This window comes from Benincasa hispida, chromosome 5 (genome assembly GCF_027475165.1).
Source record: "Benincasa hispida cultivar pf3 chromosome 5, pf3_genome.v1.1, whole genome shotgun sequence".
Lineage (NCBI taxonomy): Eukaryota > Viridiplantae > Streptophyta > Magnoliopsida > Cucurbitales > Cucurbitaceae > Benincasa > Benincasa hispida.
The window spans coordinates 24,910,310-24,926,418 of NC_143482.1; the positions used below are offsets into that span (position 1 = coordinate 24,910,310).

The 16,109-nt window shown below is 41.1% G+C and overlaps 1 non-coding gene across 1 annotated transcript; it reads right to left on the reverse strand.

Moving 5' to 3' along the window:
• Positions 1–10,505: 10,505 nt before the first annotated feature.
• LOC150035995 (small nucleolar RNA R71) lies at positions 10,506–10,611 on the reverse strand. Its single transcript, XR_016529934.1, has one exon. It is a non-coding gene; the product is annotated as a small nucleolar RNA R71 (small nucleolar RNA).
• Positions 10,612–16,109: the final 5,498 nt, after the last annotated feature.

The following is a 16,109-nucleotide window of genomic DNA, read 5'->3' on the forward strand; positions in this document are numbered from 1 at the left end:
TGATAAATCCCATGCATCTATTTTTTTTTTTTTTTTTTTTATATACTAGAGTCAACTTATTTTTAGGACAATTACCTCATGAAATATTTCTAAAAGTTAGTGGTCTGCTAGCTTTCTATCAAACTGACCCTTTACCAAACTTCTTAAGAACATCAAATGACTTCTTTCAATCTATTGGCAAGGAGGACAATACCGTATTTTAAATTGGGGGTGAGGTATTTATTTTCGACCTTACTATTTTTAGCTATATGAAAAAAAAAGGAAAATTTTGAGAATAACAACTCCACTGCCAATGTAATGGGGAAACCCATGTTGATAAGAGTTAAGTTGTGAATGACACATAGCTGTAGTTGGATGTCCGCATGAGACATGTGGGGGCAAGCCAAAACGAAAGTAAGTCGCCAGGATCAACGCATAAACAAATGACCGCAACTCCGCTGCCAAGTATGAATCTAGTCTGAGAAAGAGCACCTTGATCGTAATTGGATGTCTGCATGACACACGTGGGGGCAAGTCAAAAGGAAGGCGAGGCACTTGGATCATCGCATGAGAGTTGCGCTCATCAAGCGATTGCGGTCATCGTGTCGAAGTTGCAGTATTAAGCGAATGCGGTCACTGCAAGATTGCGGCTACACGATAACACATAATAGAGGGATCAACGCAAGGTTGGTGGAATGAATGCATCAACGTACGTCTCAGGAAAATCAAAAGTGGATGTTGATTCAGAAAGGACCTACCACATTGTCAAAGATGACTTCTTTGTTGGCGAAACGAAGGGCTAGTTCTTTCTCTCTCCATCTTATGGTATTTCACTTGATTTCTTTCTTCTTGTCTTTCTTTCTCCTTTTCTCCTTTCTCCTTTTTCTTTGTTTTTTTTTATCTCTGTTTCTCCTTCTATCTTCTCCATCTCTTGCTTAATTTTCTCCATTCATATGATTGTATCTCAATATCTTTTTGTTTTTCTTGTTTTCTTCATCTCATTTCCATTGATACTCCTTTCTTCTATTTCTTTCTCTCTTTTTGTTTGCCCTTTGTTAAAATTTGATACTTCATGTATTATTATTTAGTTTATAGCTAATGACATTAAAGCTAAAATATTGAAATATTAGTTAAGTAACTTGGTCATTAGTGTTGCGTGTGTATCCTTAGTGTGGGTATTAGTTTAAACAATATAAAAAATTGTTACGACTGTTGTATTTGGTTCGTTAATCATGTAACTTTTTGCTAGGTTGAATAACTTCAATTTTATCCCCAATTCAAGTTATGGAGTAGAAGAACACACTAAAAGGTATGAAAAAGTTGTAGTAGTTTTTTACCTTCAGGCCTAGTCACATATTAACTTTAAATCTTGCTTAGAATATTTTTCTATCTTAAAATGTAGCTCTTTATTTTATCATCGTTTTAAAAAATATTTGAATTAGTCTTTGTCAAATATTATGTCACACTTGAGTTTATGATTTTTCTGTTTCTTGATTTCTTGAAACTAGTTGATCTTTATTTTTTGACTTATTTTATTTATCTTTTAATCGGTACTTTGAGTGATTAGTTGTTTAGGATTGTGATTTATGATTCTATAGGGCATGGACAAAGAAAAAAAGATGACATTTTAGTTCGTGGGTATTTTCATCTCCAAAATAGAATCTCAAATTAAAGAAGGAATGAGAAATTGTCAAAGATGACTTCTTTGTTGGCGAAACGAAGGGCTAGTTCTTTCTCTCTCCATCTTATGGTATTTCACTTAATTTCTTTCTTCTTGTCTTTCTTTCTCCTTTTCTTCTTTCTTCTTTTTCTTTCTTTTTTTATCTCTGTTTCACTTACCACATCGTTAGCAGCAGAGATTCAGAAAGGACTAACGCATCGCGAATGTCAGAATCAAAGTAGTCCATTAATGTTGTTGGCGATCCAATATATAAAGAAGCTGTTGAGCAGAATTTCAACTTATCCAGTGTTTTTTCCTGCGATCCAGAAAAATGCGTGAGAAGAAAGCTTGAGAGTTCTTCATCTCCTTCTTCCATTTCAAGAGACGACCGAAGCCTTTGATCGGAGCTAGATCTCGAGAGAGTCAGCTCCACCGCCCATTCATGGCACCACCGGCAGATTTGAGCACTTCAATTTTATCTCCATCTTTCTTTACTTAGCATCCTTAACTTTCATTGTATCCCTTAGTGAGATTTCTAGAGTATCGCAGACTTGGTCATGTGGATTAGGGATATGAAGCATGTAGCAAACAATCGACAGGTGTGCGTTGTGTGAGTATGTGAGTAAACCTTATTTGCTTCGTGTGCAGCTGTCTATAGGTGGATGCAATGCTTGTCTATGAGTAAAGTCAATAACAACTAACTACCCGGGAGGGTAAATGGTTGGTCTCATTAAGCAATGTAAGCTAGTTCACTAGAGATAGGAATAATCTTATGTTAGCAAAGTTTATGCGATTACGTTGTCTTATGAGTGCTTTATTCATCATTTAGGCATACTTAAGAGAGTAGTCTAAAATCCAAATCTAAGACTCGAGAGAGCGGATTGGAACACCAAGAATGAGGAACTTAGAGATAAGCTCTGTTTGCTATCACACAGCTATGCACCCTACGGAGAGAATATTGCATGCCTCCAGGAAGTAGGATACGGTGGTATGCGGCCATCACGCTCATGTGACGAGAGGACTTGAGCGGGTTATGGAGGTTTAGGCAGGCATAGGCTTCCTGACACTATCGTAGATACATCACATACGTCCTAGAGTTAGGTTCAAGTGTGTGAGCATGATCACATGGCTTGCGTTGACTAAGGTTGCCCTTGCGATCACTCTTAAGGGTTGCAATGAAGACATCTCCACATTTTATCTATTTTTCCATCTATTTACTTCCTATCAATAGTTGTTGGCGTGGTGAAGGACACGTTATACGGGCAGGAATGGACGTTATTACAGTGCTAAGTTATTAAACAATGAAGGTTTGCGTTGATAAAATATGTTAGATTGCATCCAAAAAGTATTAATTTCATAACATTGCGGTCGCATGCATTCATCGCATAGAAATAGTTAATTTTTGTATTTTTATGCAGAATATGCATTGACGCAAGATGGAAAGTGATCACAAGAAATCAACGGTCGAGCATAGCGTTATCGCAAGACCTTATGGTGATTTGTGCTCGCAAACATCTGCTCAAGAGGGATTGTCGCATAGAGCCAACGCAACTCGGTTGGCGCATCTGGGTGAAAAGCATAATTAATCACGATGGGACTGAAAGCTGATGACGGTCAAATCCGAATTAAGTTGACAAGCCGCTAACGATAACAATTACACTCAGCTTTTCGGTGACAAATATTCGGCGCATCAGTCAGAGAATTAAAGCCATCCCATCTGTGCAATCATAAGAGAGAAGCCGCCTTTCACCTCGAAGCTCTATAAATACCAAAGGTAACAGTCAAAAAAGGGGTTCAGCTAGTTCAGCAAGTTCGGATACTTAGATAATTTTCTCCATAGTTAGAATAGCCTTGTTCTTTATTTTCTTTTATTTTAAGGCAGAAGTGAGAGAAGCGAGATTATGCCGATAGATCGTTATGGTGAACTTGGAGAGTGCCAGAAGCTTCAAGATAAGAGAGAGGGCCAGCTCTTGCGGACACAAGAATATCTTTTGAACAGGAGTTGACAATGTAAAGGCCTTGGGAAGCAAGGGATTGCTACCAGGCTCTCTATCCTTATCTTCCATTATCATTTTGTACTCAAACTTATCTATAGAAATGAAATTTACTTCTTTATATTTGTTCACTATCTGTTTATTACGCATGAGTAGCTAAATCTGTCGAATGGGTTGAAAAACAAGCTAGCATAATTTGGGATCTTCATTCTATGCAATTATCTTGTATTATGTATGCTTCATTCGTCCATTAGAGATACTCGGGAGGGTAGTCTAAGGACAGGATCTAGGCTTGGGAAAGTCAGGTTAGAATCTAGGCTCGAGAGAGTCAGATTATAACACATAATCAAGAGACAGGAGCTTAGGAATAAGTACTATTTGCTATTAACGCATCGTATGCATCCTAGAGATAGGATATGATTGTGTGCAGTCACCTTGTATTTGTGTGAATCTTGCATCATCGCATAGGAAAAGAGTAGAGACTTAGGAATAAGCTCTATGGACATTGTTGCATTCAACACATGCGTGCTAGAACTAGGAGCACCGCATTTGAATTGGAAAATGATTTGCTATCGCATGAGTGTAGCATGATCGCATAGTTTGATGCATTCCGAGGAAACGCTAGCTAAAGACCTTCTCAACCCGTTCCTCTGCATACTCAGTGTATCTACCGCATAATCAAACTTTTCTCAAATCCGCCACATTTATTTACTTTATTACCGCAAATAACAACCCAAACAACTATGATTTATTTGGTTATCGCAAAGTCTTCTGAGAAATTACCACTGCATATCATTTTCTTGATCTCTGAGTTTGACCCTGGACTTACCAGGAAACTAAGTGGGGTTTATACTTGGATTCCACTAAGAAAACTTGTTGCTCAACGCATTTCCATCACCGCATTTCATTCCACATTTTCATCACATAAAATAACACATCAAGTTTTTGGCACCGTTATCGAGGACTTCGACAAATTAGTGTACTAATGATAATTTTTCTAATTTCTTTGTAGCTCTCAATCTCTGGCGAATTACGACCCGAAGATTGAGAGGACGTTTCGAAGAACATTAAGAGACAGTCGCCAAATACAACCACCAGATAAAGACAATATGGCGGAGCAGCTTGAAAATGGAGCACCAAACGAAAACTACGTCATGGTGAATCCAATCGTACGATTGTAATATGCCCATTAGGAACTAGGCATCACCAAACCTCTACGATTTCTCTCCAGGAATCATGAGGTCTGTCCTTGATGGAAGCCGATTCGAAATGAAACTGGTGATGCTGCAATTGATCCAGACTACAGGACAGTTCGGAGGAAGGCGTGGCGAGGACCCGCACGCTCACCTCCGAAGCTTTATAGAAATCTGCAACACTTTTATGTTCCCGAATATCTTTACCAAGGAAGTTTGACTCACCTTGTTCCCATTTTTCTTATGCGATCAAGCAAAAAATGGGCGTATTCTCTCGAACCGGGAGAGATAACTTCGTGGGAACAAGTCTTCGAAAAGTTCATGAAGAAATATTTCCCACAAACCGAGAATGCCAGGAGAAGGAAATTAATAATGAATTTTGAACAAGAAAATGACGAATCGCTTAGCGATGCCTAGGAGAGGTTCAAGAGGCTGGTAAGAGACTGTCCACATAATGGCTTACCAGACTGCTTGCAGATGAAGATTTTTTACCAAAGACTAAACCCTGGTTCGCAGACCGCTGTTAATGCGGCAGCAGCTGGTGGTCTGCTTGACAAAACATATGAGCAGGCTAAGAGTATACTTCATCGCATTTCCAAAAATCACGAGGATTGGTGGGAAAGTGATCAAAGATTAAGAATTAAAGACAATGACACAAACAACGAGGCCATCGCATCCCTTATCAAATGTCTGCGATGATGAAGATACAAGGCATCGCAATCAATAAAACGGGAGCGATGAAAGGGCAAGTCAACGCAATTGCTCAAACGACCGCATGTTGTGTCATCTGTGGAGATGCTCATTCGATGGAAGAATGCCTAGAAAATTCGCAGTCAGTATGCTTCATAAAGAACAATCCCGGGTGGATAAACCACCCAAATTTTGCGTGGAAAAATAAACAACAAAACTTCCAACAGTGGCACAAAGAGAAGGGCCACTCAGATTTTTCCCACAAACAAGCGATCCAACGTATAACCAAGCTAGCACCTCACAAAAACTGCAATCTTCGTCCTTAGAGAGCTTGTTGAAGCAGTACATTGAGAAGAACGAATTAGTGCTTCAGAATCAAGCAATGTTCATTTGAAATCTTGAGATTCAGCAGAGATAAATTGCGGGCGAGCTAAAAAATAGACCGCAAGGAGCGTTGGCGAGCTCAACCAAGCTTCCTAGAAACGTTGGGGGTACCGAGAAGGAACAATGCTTGCTAAGCAACAACATGACTACAGAAGTAAGGGAGGAACCCATCGTTACTCAGACCCGTTGACTTATAAGTCGGAAAAGCCCGAGAAAATGAACCCCGAATGTCACACCCCACCCCAGACCACCCTTAGAGTCTGGGAAAGGGCGTGATTGACAGTAGTTATCAACCCTTTTGTTGACACTTACTACATAATAACTCTTGCAGAAATAACTTTGATACCAATGAAGAAATTCAACAATCAACTGATTAAGTAGGCCCATTTTATTTTACAACAATGTAGCGCTTATACAACTCAAAGACTTAACAACAAAGTTTACAACAACAACCGTAAAACCCTCCGGAATTGTAATTGTGGCACGTGGCAGACCTTAACCTTAGTAGTACCCCAGACTTCTCTCTTTTCACTACCTGGGGGTTTAACACTACCTGGGGGCGGGGGGGGGAGGGTAAAACATAAAACATGAAAAACATGAGCTATAAAGCCCAGTGAGTGGTGCATTTAGATAAACAAATAACTTTGTCAACAGAAATATATTTTTGGGAAAGCAATGCATAGTCAACAAGAACATTACCACATGTTCATTATTATTTTCCAGCCAGACCACTGGATTATCCCTAGCTCAACTGCTGGTTAAACCAAACAACCCCAGCTTGACTGCTGGTTATCACATAATAAAACATCCCTAGTATTTTCACACGTATACTCAAGCAATGTATCAACAATTCTTATGGAAACTTTCCCTGTACCCTATTATACCACCAATGTGCACATCGACAATTCTTTTTCCGCTAGTCATGCTTAGGTAACTTGACTATATTTCCCGTTGGTCGTCACTGACTATTATTTTTCGCTAACTATATTTTCCTGCCAAGCACCTTTTATTAAGCATGCTAACTTATGTAATCTTGGTATAATCTAAGTTTTCATAGAAATTTGGCAACAACATAACATCATAAGCATGTATTTTGTACTTACATATGCATTTATCCATATATTAACGCATAAAACTAAGTAACCCTCACTATAAGCAAGTTTTCTCACTAAAATCACCTTGAGAATACCTTCCTGAGAATTCCTCCATATCAATGGAAATTCCTCAATTAATACTTCTTATATCAATAAATAATGTCAAACTAGCCAAAATACTATTATATAATGAAAATACCAGCTTACCCTACTCAAATTTAGAAGTTATTTGGACCGTGGTAGGAAGCTGGGTGTTAGGCAGTAGGCAGGGTAGGTGTGCTGTGCCGCACAGGGAATCGACGCATTTGGGCGTGCGTTGTGTTGGGCATGCATTGCACTGGGTGTGCGTTGCACTGGGCGTGATGCGTCGTACGGGGGAGGCAGCTGCGCTGGGCTGGCGTGCAGGATGCGTCGAGCGAGGCACGCACTGACAGACGGACGCAGCGTTGCGTGCGCGCAGGGTGTGGGCTGGCTGTGCGTCCGGCAGACTCAATGCCTCACCAACGCAACCTTTGTTTCTTTTGATCTCCAATCAACTTGGTAGCCTAATAACTCAAACACAACTCTCTAAATATGCTCTCAACACACAATTTAGGTGATGGTATGAATAAATTCCTCTTGCCAACCCCCCTATTTATAGCCATTTCAAACTCACCCCTTGGTGACAACTCAACTCCCATTTGTCTCACTTTGGAGCTGCCAACAATCAACCTACCCAGCCTAGTCTTGAGTTGTTCTCATTTTAGCTTGCCAGCCAAAATCTCCCTTTTTGCATGAAATCTTCTTCATCCACCTCCTGCTTGAGGTGATAAGACTTCAATTGCATGAAATCTCCTTTGTCCACCTCCTATTAGAATTTTGTGTGATCCTCCTTTTGCCATCATGTTAAGCACATGTTCACGAATAGAGGTGCCTTATTCTATTTTGGAGTTGAATATGTATTTAAGAGCCACATGCAGAAGTTGTTAAGAGAGTTGTTCAAACATTCCCCGCAGGGACTCCATGATCTCACGCGCCGAGACCATAGGCTCATGTTTCTTGTCCAAGACTTCAGAAAGACTTCCCAAGATGTAGGCTTGGGCCTTCTCATTCGCCCTTGTCCATCGCTTGTATGCCTCCTGAACATTTTGAGCGGAATTTGAAGCTGGAATAGGAGGACAGGCCTCCATGAGAGCTGATAACGGGCAGAAATGCATTGCGATCACATGCATCCATCGCATTAAAGTAAAACAATGAAGGATTGCGATGGTAAAAATATATAAAATCGCATCCAAAAGCATTAAGTTTAGAACATTGCGATCACATGCATCCATCGCATTAAAGTAGCTAGCTTATGTATTTTGTGCAGGAAAATGCATTGGCGCAAGGCAGCATTACGATCTGAAGAATTGAGCGTCCGAGCGCATTAAGAGATTACGACCGCAAGGCTATGCGATCATATGCGTTTGCAAAAATTTGCTCAAGAAGGTGGCCACATAGAGCCCGCGCATCAAGGTGAAAGCTTAATAAATCATGACGGGACAGAAAGCTGATGACAATCGAATCCGAATTTAGTTGACAAGCCGTTAACGACACTGTAGAAAGTACACTCAATTTTTCGGTAACAAATATTCGGCACATCAGATAAAGAACTAATGATATCCCATTAGTGCAATCATTTGAGAGAAAAAACTCTTCACCCTAAAGCTCTATAAATATAGAAGGCCACTTTCGTTAAAGGAGTTCAGTTTACTATTCCAGCTGAGCCATATAGAGAGTTCGCCATATACAATATAATTAGCCTTTATTCATAGTTTTTTTATACTTAGAAGGCGGAGGAGAGAGAAGAGAGAAGATGTTGGAAGATCATCTTGGTCAGCTCGAGAGAGGGCCAACTCTTGCGAAAGCAAGAATATTCTTTGAGCATAGTAGAGAAAAACAGTGTAAAAGCCTTGGGAAGCAAGAAATTGTTACCAGGCTCCCTATCTTTATTTCCCATTGTCATTCTGTATTTTGATTTCAATTATAGAATGGAATCTGCATTTCTACATCTGTTCACTCTCTTGTACATTATGCATGAGTAACTAAACTTTCGAATGGGTTGAGAAGTACTTAGCTAGCATGACCTAAGATCTTCATTGCATGCAATCATGTTGTCTTATGTTGCATCCATCACCCCTTTAGAGCTACTCGAGAAAGAGTCTGAAGAAAGAACCTAAGACTTGAGAGAGAGCTAGGTTACAATCTAGACTTGAGAAAGCAAGATTAGATCTGCATAAGTAAGAGATAGAGACTTAGAGATGAGCTCTGTTTGCTAATATGCATCGCATGCACCCTAGAAATAGATTATGGTAGTATGCGGATGCCTTGTGAATGTGTGTGTCATTCATCATCGCATAGATAAGAATAGAGGCTTAGACATAAATCCTATAGACATCATCGCAGACATCGCATGCGTTCTAAAACTAAAGCTATAGCATTTGCATTGAGAGATGACTTGCTGTCGTATGTGTGTAGCATGATCGCATAACATGAACGCAATCTTAGGAAGTGTTAGCTAAATCCCTTCTCAACCCGTTCCCTTGCATACTCATTGTACTTTCGTGTTATTAACTCTTTTCTCAATTCCGCCGCATAGACTTTATACCTTAAACAACATACCAACTAATGCATTGTTTTATTTGTCACCGCAAAGAGATCTGAAATTACCATCGCATACTATTTTCATAGTCCCTGAGTTCGATCATGAGCTTACCAGGCAACTTAGTAGGATTTATACTTGGATACTGCTAAGAAAACTTGCATGCACAATACATACACCGCCATTGCATTATACACCATTATTTGATCGCATTAACCACGCATCAAGTTTTTGGCACCGCAGCCGGGGACTATGACAATACATTCGGTTACTTTTTGATTTTCTTTGCAGACTCTTCGTCTCTATGCACTACCTCTCCTTAGATAAGGGAAGAAGTGGACGTTGTATGAGCGAAAGACAAAATCTTGAGCCCATTTACAACCCAGAGATTGAGAGAACTTTCCGAAGAAGAAGAAGAAACAGCCGCCAACAATAAGAAGAGAAAAATCCAAACATGGTGGAGATAGAGCACCCAATGCAAATAATATCATGGCGAACCCCATTCTATTGGCAAATGACTGCAATAGTCCCATCAGAGACTATGCGTCGCTCAACCTCTATGATTTCTCACCAAGAAGCATGAGGCTAGCTCTTGACGGATCGAGGTTCGAGGTGATATCGGTGATGTTGCAGATGATTCAAACTGTCGGACAATTTGATGGTAGGCATGGCGAGGATCCGCACGCCCACCTCCAGAGTTTTCTTGAGATCTGTACTATGTTTGTGTTCCCAAACATCTCCACTGGGGAGCTTCGATTAACACTATTCTCATTTTCGTTGTGTGACTAGACACGAAAATGGGCTTATACTCTCAAACCAGGGGAAATTACTTCATTGGAACAGGTAGTGGAGAAGTTCATGAAGAAGTACTTCCCCCCAACGGAGAACGGCAGAGGAAGAAGTTGATCACTAATTTTGAACAGGATATTGATGAATCGTTCAATGACGCCTAGGCGAGGTTTAAGAGGCTAGTAAGAGATTGCCCGCATAATGGCTTACCAGATTGTTTACAGATGGAAATTTTCTATTAGGATTGAACCCTGCATCGCAGACGATTGCGAATGCGGCAGTAGCTGAAAGTCTGCTCGATAAAACATACGATGAGGCTAAGAACATAGTTGATCGCATTTCGAAAAATCATGAAGATTGGAAAGAAAGCGTGTCACACCCCGCCCTGTTCCCATGAAATAATCTCGAACCCGAGGAGAGGGATGATATTAACTGATGCTACTTTGGTTAACCTACTAGTTTTTTTTAATAACCTTACGTATAACAACAATGGAAAATATTACATGCTTTTATTAGAAACTAGTTTACAAACTCAAGTTACATTTACATGAAAGACCTTATCTCGACAACCAATCTCATTTAATACTATTTCTAGACTTGTGGCAGACCTTAACCAACATCGCAACCTGGACTCGTCAGCTAACTGCAAGAGAAACACAAAGACAAACCATGAGTTTTACAAAGCTCAGTAAGTGGTAAAACAAATACAAATCTTTTACAGACATTATCACGAGGTTCTCAGGCGAACCCCCACCATACCTTGAAGCTTTCACAAACCCACTTACACACACGGTAGATGGTTAACATATCATAACTAAAATATCAACGTACGTACACATAGTTCTCCCTTTCATGGGCTCAGAAGCTAGGCCCGTCGGCCCTTTGACCATCCCATTTCAAGGTTTCTCTATTCCACAGGCTCAGGCACTAGACTCCTCGGTCCCCTGACCATCTTGTAATGATTCATTCTGGGCTCAGGTTCTAGGTCCTTAGACCCCCTAACTATCCCAACATCATGCATATCTCATAACATAACCTACAGCATATTAATTCATAATATGCTTAAAATAACAAAGGAAGAAACCACTCACAATGATTTATTGAAAACTTTCTTCGCAGTTCACCCAGTTTCCCTTGTTCCACCGTTGGACCCTATTTTAGGTTTAATTTTAAGATTAGATTACTAACTCTTTCAGACCTTATCTCAAGAAATTCTCTTCTTCAAAAATGTATGAAAATGTCTTAACTATTATACCTTAAAGTTTTGCCTTGAAATTCTTTGGCAAAAATTTCGAATCACAAGTTTATTCCTCCTGGCCCGACTGTCTCTTCATTAGTGAGCACCTCTCGGTTTTCCTTGAATTTGATAGCTTTAGATTTAAAATTGCATTAAGGCAGCCCTGACACTGAAACTAGAAATTTTTGGCCTAAAAATCACCTGATTTGCACGTGTAATTTGCAAAATCTTCTTGTTTGAAGTTAGCCTATGCGTCTGTCCGTACTACCCTGCTCCCTTTGCGCATTTGCTTGCACCTCCGACCGAGCACTGCTTTCCCTTCTTCGAGTATCTCTTATTTTTCCCTTTCTTTGTGGTTTTTAAGTACTTAACTGATGTGTGGGTTGAGGTGAGGCATTCTTCCCCTTTTATAGGCGTTCAATCCTTCTCCTTTGCCTGGCACCTCCTCCCTTGATCACATCCAAGTGTTTTCCTTAGCATCTGCCAACTTCCAGCCTCCTCCACTTCCTACTTGAGGTGTCTTCACCTCACACTATCAATGCAACCCTTTCATCAACGCAATCTTAAGTGTCTTCTTCCTCCATCGCCAACATTTTGAGGCTTAACTTTACATGTCTGCTCGTGCACCCACCTCATTTTCTTAAGGCCTAAGACTCCTTCCTAGCAAACCACATGTCTGGATGACATCCTTCATATGCGTTCATCCTTCATATGCCTCCATCCAACTCAATATGCGTTCAACTAGGATGATGACTAACACCCATTTCAACGCATACTATTAGCCTTGTACTATGCGCCCACATGCTCTTGTATATCGAACGCATAGCATATCACCAACGCATAGCAACCCTTGGGTCAACTTGGTTCTCAATTCAACACCTCAAGGCATAGCTCACCATCACCTAGGTTCTTGCTAATGCATCTCTTATGACCAACGCAACCCACCCCACAATCCTTGTTACTGCAAGCCTTAACAATGCAAGGGCAAATCACTATGTGTCCACTTAGCTCGTTACATCGCATAGCTTATACCTTATCAAGGCTTCCACATCCATCGTATCCATCGCATCCATCGTCGCATGCCATCACATCCATCATGCAACATCACCGCATGCCAACACATCCATCATGCAGCATCACCGCATGCCAACACATCCATCATGCAGCATCACCGCATGCCAACGTGTAGCACTGTCGCGTCCATTGTATCCATCGCATCCATCACTGCATGCCATCGCACTACCAATGCATTCCTTCGGCCACATACGCGCACACCATCAGCCGCATACTATAGGCCGCATACCATAGGCCGCTCCACCGCATGACCTCGGCCGCACAGTCTCGCGTAGCAAGGCCGTCGCAGACCATCAACGAATAGCATTGTCACATAGCATCGACGCATAGCATCACCGCGCAACACCAATGCATAGTGCTACTGTATACCGTCGACGCATACCTTCGGCCGCACAACACATAGCACCATTGCATGATGCCAATGCATCCCTTCGGCTGCAAACCATCGGCCGCATACTCTCGCGTCCAACGCATCCATCGCGTCTTTCTCCATCGCCACATGCCTCTATCCATCGCCGCATGCTACCAACTCAACCATCGCATCAATCGCGTCCATCGCAACCGTTGCACCCCATGCATTGATCTAACCTCCAAAAACAGTGGCTACCGCATGCTTTATTCTTGGCCATACTTCAATCTCTCTTCATGCCCAAGTAACTTCTCAAAACTTCATGGGCAATGCATGGCACTACATCAATGCATAGTCCAGCACTTAGTTATTTTCACCTTAGCTTCCACCGCATGGTTATACTTAGCCAAATCATCACTAGTTATGGCTTATTTCTAAAGTATTTAACAAATACTTTTCATTACTTACAAAATTTTCCTACTCTTTGTCTTAGGATTTAAATCATCCTTAATTAATCTCTTTTATTTCCTGCTATGAAAGGGAAAATGGATTTCAGGTTTCACAAAGCGATCAAAGATAGGGAATCGCAATCAGCAGCCCAGGAACGCAAAGGGGGCAGGTCAACGCAATCGACCAAGCAGGTGCAAGTTGTGATACGTGCGGTGAAGGCCATCCAATGAAAGAGTGTCCGAGGAACCCTAAGTCTGTCTATTTTTTGAAGAATAATCCATTTTCTAATACGTACAACCTTGGGTGGAGAAATCACCCTAACTCCACGTGGAAAAATCAACAATAAAATTTTCAACCACTGGCGCAAAAAGAAGGGCCACCGAGATTTTTCCCGCGATCAAACGGTCAAATGAAAAATCTAGCCAGCAGTTCGCAGGTGCCGCAATCTTCATCTTTGGAGAGTTTACTGAAGCAATATATCGAGAAGAATGAAACAGTGCTTCAAAATCATGCAACGTCCATCCACAATCTTGAAATTAAGATAGGACAGATTGCGGGCGAACTCAAGAGTAGACCGCAAGAGGCACTGCCGAGTTCATTAAAGCTTCTGCACAACTCAGAGGGTACGGGAAAAGAGCAATGTCAAGTTGTGATGTTGTGGAGCGGAAAGATAGTGGTGGAGGAGAATATGGATCCTAGCCGGACTGCTCCAATTGCGATGGAACCTTAGATCCCATTGACTCAGGAAGAAACAAAAGAAAAGAAGGCGATGGAACTGGAGATTGTAACCACCTCGAAGCCGAAAGAACGAGGAACCATGAAAATACAGCTGCCACCATTCCCCTAGACACTTAAAAAGAAGAAAAATGATGAAGTATAGTATAAACGCTTCATGGACATGTTGAAATAGTTTCATATTAACATTCCTTTCACTGAAGCGATTGAGTAAACGCCAAAGTATGCGAAGTTTCTGAAGGATATGGTAACGAAGAAAAGAAGCACTGGTAAGTTTGCAACGGTGGCACTGATGCAAAGTTCAAAATCCATAATTTCACCGAAAATGCGCGACCCTGGAAGTTTCACAATACCCTGCTCGATTGGAGGGTTATACATTGGTCAAGCGCTTTGCGATCTAGAGGCTAACATCAATTTGATGCCCCTTTCAATCTTTAAGCAACTGAATGTGGGCCAGCTGGCATCCATGACGGTGACTCTCCAGTTAGCTGATAGATCCCTTGTGCATCAAGAAGAGAAGGTGAAGAATGTCTTGGTCACGATTAACAAGTTTATATTACCAGCAGACTTCATCATCCTGGATTATGAAGTGGACAAGGATGTACCCATCATCCTGGGATGACCATTTTTATGCACTGGCCATGCTCGGATTGATGTGTACAAAGGCGAGATCATACTGAGCGTGAATGGATAGAAGCTCAGGTTTGTATTATCAGAGCCACGAAGTACCCAGAAGAAGAAGATCTCGCTGAATCTGGTGATGAATCAAGTTTGAATGAAGAAGAAAAGTCTGAAGACGAAAATGAAGATGAGGATGCAACCGCATCCATAGTAGCCTGCAATGTGATCACAGAAACAACAACCAAAGAAAACAAGATGATTGTATACAATGAAGAAGACAAGCTGATAATGAATGAAGAAAGAAAAATCCAAAAACCATCCTTGGAACAACCACTGACAATAGAGTAGAAAACCCTTCCAAACCACCTGAAGTATGCTTTCCTGGGGCAGAATGAAATACTACCTATAATAATTTCCTCTGCACTTAATGAAGATCAAGAGAATGTGTTGTTGAACATCTTGAAAAGGTACATAAAAGCAATTGGTTGGACGCTAGTAGACATTAGAGGAATCAGCCCCGGATATTGCATGCACAAGATTCGTCTCGAGGACAATAAAAAAGGATCGATCGAACATCAACGCAGACTCAACCCTGCGACGAAGGAGGTCGTAAAGAAGGAGATAATCAAGTGGTTGGACACAGGGATTATCTATCCAATCGCTGACAACACGTGGGTCAGCCCCTGCAATGTGTACCAAAGAAAGAAGACATGACGGTAGTCCTAAATGCAAATAATGAACTGATACCAATGAGGACCGTCATTGGCTGGCGGATTTGCATGGACTACAGCAAACTCAATGCGGCGACAGAAGGATCATTTCTCTTTGCCTTTTATCGACCAAATGCTAGACCGCCTAGCAGGAAATGATTATTACTACTTCTTGAATGGATATGCCGACTATAACCAAATCATGATTGCTCCTGAAGATCAAGAGAAAACTACCTTCACCTACCCTTATGGAACATTTGTATTTCGACGCATGTCGTTCGACCTATGCAATGCGCCGAGCAATTTTAAGAGGTGTATGATGGCCATCTTTTTTGAATATCTTGAAGATCTGTAGAAATTTTCATGGATGACTTTTTGGTGTATGGGAAAACATATGAAGTCTGTCTTAACAATTTAGAGAAGATACTGAAAAGATGTGAAGAGACGAACCTTGTGCTAAACTGGGAGAAATGCCACTTCATGGTGATGGAAGGTATTGTGCTTGGGCATAAAGTCTCCAAAGATGGGTT